Below are 4,953 nucleotides of genomic sequence, written 5' to 3' on the forward strand. Positions count from 1 at the left end.
GGGGGGGGGGCGCCAAGCCCACTAGGGGCTGGCTGCTATCCCCACGCAGCCCAAGTGCCCCCCCGGGAGGGGTGGCCCCTCCAGGTGGACGCCCGGAACCCTTCCGGTGGTCCCAGTACAATACCGGTATGACCCCGAAACTTTCCGGTGCCCGTTTAACAACTTCCCATATATAAAACTTTACCTCCGGACCATTTCGGAACTCCTCGTGACGTCCGGGATCTCATCCGGGACTCCGAACAACATTTGGTAGTCACATACTAGTCTTCCTAACAACCCTAGCGTCACCGAACCTTAAGCATGTAGACCCTACGGGCTCGGGAGACATGCAGACATGACCGAGACCACTCTCGGGCAATAACCAACAGCGGGGTCTGGATACCCATGTTGGCTCCCACATGCTCCTCGATGATTTCATTGGTTGATCCATGATGTCGAGGATTCGATCAAACCCTGTATACAATTCCCTTTGTCAATCGGTACGTTACTTGCCCGAGACTCGATCGTCGGTATCCCAATACCTTGTTCAGTCTCGTTACCGGCAAGTCACTTTACTCGTACCGTAATGCATGATCCTGTGGCCAACACCTTGGTCACCTTGAGCTCATTATGATGATGCATTACCGAGTGGGCCCAGAGATACCTCTCCGTCATACGGAGTGACAAATCCCAATCTCGATCCGCATAAAACAATAGATACTTTCGGAGATACCTGTAGTGCACCTTTATAGTCACCCAGTTACGTTGTGATGTTTGATACACCCAAAGCACTCCTACGGTATCCAGGAGTTACACGCTCTCATGGTCAAAGGAAGAGATACTTGACATTGGCAAAGCTCTAGCAAACGAACTACACGATCTTTGTGCTATGCTTAGGATTGGGTCTTGTCCATCACATTATTCTCCTAATGATGTGATCCCGTTATCAACGACATCCAATGTCCATAGCCAGGAAACCATGACTATCTGTTGATCACAACGAGCTAGTCAACTAGAGGCTCACTAGGGACATATTGTGGTCTATGTATTCACACGTGTATTACGATTTCCGGATAATACAGTTATAGCATGAATAAAAGACAATTATCATGAACAATGAAATATAATAATACTTTTATTATTGCCTCTAGGGCATATTTCCAACAGTTCCCACTATTCCCTCTATAATTTCATGCACAATACTGGGATCAATTTCAATGAAATTTCCCTTGGCAATGCAATCCAAGAGTTGCCTATGCGTCATATTTAACCCAACATAAAAATTACGAAGAAGAATTATAAAGTTCACCTCCAGGGTGCACTTGCGATAAGATTCCATCATCCTATACCAAGCATCTTTTAAATTTTCTCCTTGCCTTTGCTTGAAATGAAGAACTTCAAACTCGGAAGACATAGGAGCGGATAAGGAACTAGACATGATGACAAGGTAAACACACGAACAAACAAAAGGCAAGCAAGAGGGAGGAGGAGATTGGGAAAGAGAGGGCAAATAAAACGGCAAGGGTGAAGTGGGGGAGAGGAAAACGAGAGGCAAATGACAAATAATGTAAATACGAGGAAGATGGGTTTGTGATGGGTACTTGGTATGTCTTGACTTGAGCGAAGACCTCCCCGGTAATGGCGCCAGAAATCCTTCTTGCTACGTCTTGAGCTTGCGTTGGTTTTCCTCGAAGAGGAGAGGGTGATGCAGCAAAGTGTAGCGTAAGTATTTCCCTCAGTTTTGAGAACCAAGGTATCAATCCAGTAGGAGGCTCCTCAAAAGTCCCACGCACCTATACAAACAAACTGAGAAATTGCAACCAACACAATAAAGGGGTTGTCAATCCCTTCACGGCCACTTTGTGAAAGTGAGATCTAATAAAGATAGTATGATAAGATAAATATATTTTTGGTATTTTATGATATAGATGCAAAAAGTAAAGATGCAAATAAAATTAGATGAAAAGCAAATATGATAAGAGATAGACCCGGGGGCCATAGGTTTCACTAGAGGCTTCTCTCAAGATAGCATAAGTATTACGGTGGGTGAACAAATTACTGTCGAGCAATTGATAGAAAAGCGCATAGTTATGAGATTATCTAGGCATGATCATGTATATAGGCATCACGTCCATAACAAGTAGACCGACTCCTGCCTGCATCTACTACTATTACTCCACACATCGACCGACTCCTGCCTGCATCTAGAGTATTAAGTTCATAAGAACAGAGTAACACATTAAGCAAGATGACATGATGTAGAGGGATAAACACATGCAATATGATATAAACCCCATCTTGTTATCCTCGATGGCAACAATACAATACGTGCCTTGCAACCCTTTCTGTCACTGGGTAAGGACACCGCAAGATTGAACCCAAAGCTAAGCACTTCTCCCATGGCAAGAAAAACCAATCTAGTAGGCCAAACCAAACTGATAATTCGAAAAGACTTGCAAAGATAACTCAATCATACATAAAAGAATTCAGAGAAGATTCAAATATTATTCATAGATAAACTTGATCATAAACCCACAATTCATCGGATCTCGACAAACACACCGCAAAAAGAGTTTACATCGAATAGATCTCCACAAGAGATGGGAAGAACATTGTATTGAGATCCAAAAAGAGAGAAGAAGCCATCTAGCTAATAACTATGGACCCGTAGGTCTCTGGTAAACTACTCACAACTCATCGGAGGGGCAAGGATTTTGATGTAGAGGCCCTCCATGGTCGATTCTCCCTCTTAGTTTAATTAGTTGAATTAATATAACTAATAAGTGTTTAATGTTTCACCTATGAACATAGGAAATGTCGTCTGACGATGAAAACGGTTTCATTATGTGTGAATACTGTGAAGACCAATGCGGCCTGTGTGGCAGAAATTTCCTAGTTGATGATAGGCGCATCAACATCAAGCTGGATGAGACCTTCGAAGTGGATACAGTAAGTCACAACGACAAGTCTTTTTTCGTAATTAAGCATATGCATGACTTATGTTTCATTTGCTTCAACTTATAATTTTAAATTTTCACTATTCTACTAGCGTATCCCCTGCCATGCAAGAATTTTTGTCTTCGATAAGATAGGTTTCAGTCCTAACAAAACTATGAAGGTAAAAAGGGTTTACTTGAAGACCGAGCATGGTTATACCTTCAACGTCAAATTATACAATAGAGACACCCACACCTATTTTGAATGCAAAACTTGGCAAGCACTATGCAAGGCTTATGCATTTGAGCCTGATATGTTTATCACCTTTGATATTCGTCCCGAAGATGATATTGAAGGTAATAGAGACATTTGGGTTGATGTACAGACGCCTCCAGTTCTACCATTATGTGACTTTCTCAACCATATTTATGTCTTCGATATTGTTTTTTAAAAAATAGTTGACAACTAATTTCTATTGACAGCTTATTTCCATTCAAGCAAACATGTCCAGCGCTTGGTAGACAGGACCGTCCACTATCCCAGGGCTGAACTAAACTGCGAGGAGATAAGTCATTATATTTCATGGCTTGAGGATCTTAATGCTGTCAAGAGAAATTATTTTTCTGAATTTGAAAATCTTAGTACTCAAAACGTGCGACCAATAGTGTTCGTATTGAACTACAGTCACATCTATTTAAGAAAGATGGTAAGATTTTTACTATTTTTTCTCACTGCATCTTTTGCATACATTATTTTCAAGCTAAACTTCATTGCTATTTAGATATATTATAACTGAGCACCTTTCCAGCCCTCTCAGGCTATTAGCATTTTCAGCCTTTGGATCATCAGTCCACGTCGTTTTCGGCCGTCAGATTTACTCTTAATCCCGCTTCGTTGTCTTAGCTAAAACCGAGCGCTTCCTTGTCGGGCCGCTGCTCCGGTGACTATTTTGGACACCTGGTCTGAAATTGGGCCTAATGGGCTTCTACGAGCCTCCATCCATGCAGCCATACCCCACGACGCTCCTTCCTCGCTCTCATCTCACGCATGACCTACCTTCGCCAACCCTAGGTGTGCCGCCGCCACCATGATCTTCATCTCGCAGCCCCTCAACCGCCCCGTCGGAGCGGCGCCTCCGTCTACGCCTAGCCGCCGCTGTTCTCCTTCTCATGTCTTCCCAAAAGGTGCAGCAGGGAGCATCTTTTTCTCGAGCCGACGACGATCTCTATCCCCAAATCAGTGGCGCACTACATCCCTGAAGCACAAGTCCGATTTTTCAAGCCATATCTAGAGTCCTCAGGCGCGCCGTCCCCAGATCCAGCATGTCGAGCAACTAGCCGGAGGTACGTATAGACATCTGACTGGTTTCAATTGGGGCCTCTCGGTTGGGAGGGGTTCAGGGCGTGCGTTAGTTCGAGGGGCTCAAATGGCTCTAAAACGGGTTCCTTCGTGTGCAACTTCTAATTATCTACATCTTATTTATAGATCCTTTGTAGATGTCAACAGAAGGTGTCAAGGTGATCAGTATATTAGAGACTTCAAGTGATCTGAACCGGAAGTTGTCAAAGTTTAGTACCTGAATTTGGTTGATCCGAATGAGAATACCGTAAGTTTTATTGAGTTCATGTGATTTGTTACCCAAACCCATCCCCATATACACGTCCTGGAGTGGCTTCTCTTGTACGCAGAGATGGTTGATACGAACCGGAGCGGCTGTTTGTCTATTCAACGGACGAAATCGATCCGCTGTGGTTTGAAGGAAGTAATCAATCTTCAGTTTCTGGTTGACTCATGGTGGATGATGTATGCCACTTGCTGGTGACGCTTAAGGCAGTAGGTGTGACTTTCTGTTTTCTTTAGTACAAGCATCTGTGCATATAAGCTACCTCACCTTGCACTCTCCCGTCACCCTTAGTACTCAGGCAACAGAACCTTTAGCAGCATGGTTCTTGGCTTGGTCACCCTCTATTTCTTTCCTGCACAACCCCTCTTCAATGCAATGATTACAGTGTTCTAATATCTCACCAATCCTTATTT

General features: G+C 43.5%; 1 long non-coding RNA gene across 1 annotated transcript; it reads left to right on the forward strand.

Moving 5' to 3' along the window:
* The first annotated feature begins 3,944 nt into the window (after positions 1-3,944).
* Positions 3,945-4,815, forward strand: LOC123176492 (uncharacterized). The gene is made up of 3 exons (XR_006488541.1): positions 3,945-4,259; positions 4,402-4,522; positions 4,605-4,815. It is a non-coding gene; the product is annotated as an uncharacterized lncRNA (long non-coding RNA).
* Positions 4,816-4,953: the final 138 nt, after the last annotated feature.

This window comes from Triticum aestivum, unplaced genomic scaffold, assembly GCF_018294505.1.
Source record: "Triticum aestivum cultivar Chinese Spring unplaced genomic scaffold, IWGSC CS RefSeq v2.1 scaffold14494, whole genome shotgun sequence".
NCBI classification, from domain to species: Eukaryota; Viridiplantae; Streptophyta; class Magnoliopsida; order Poales; family Poaceae; genus Triticum; species Triticum aestivum.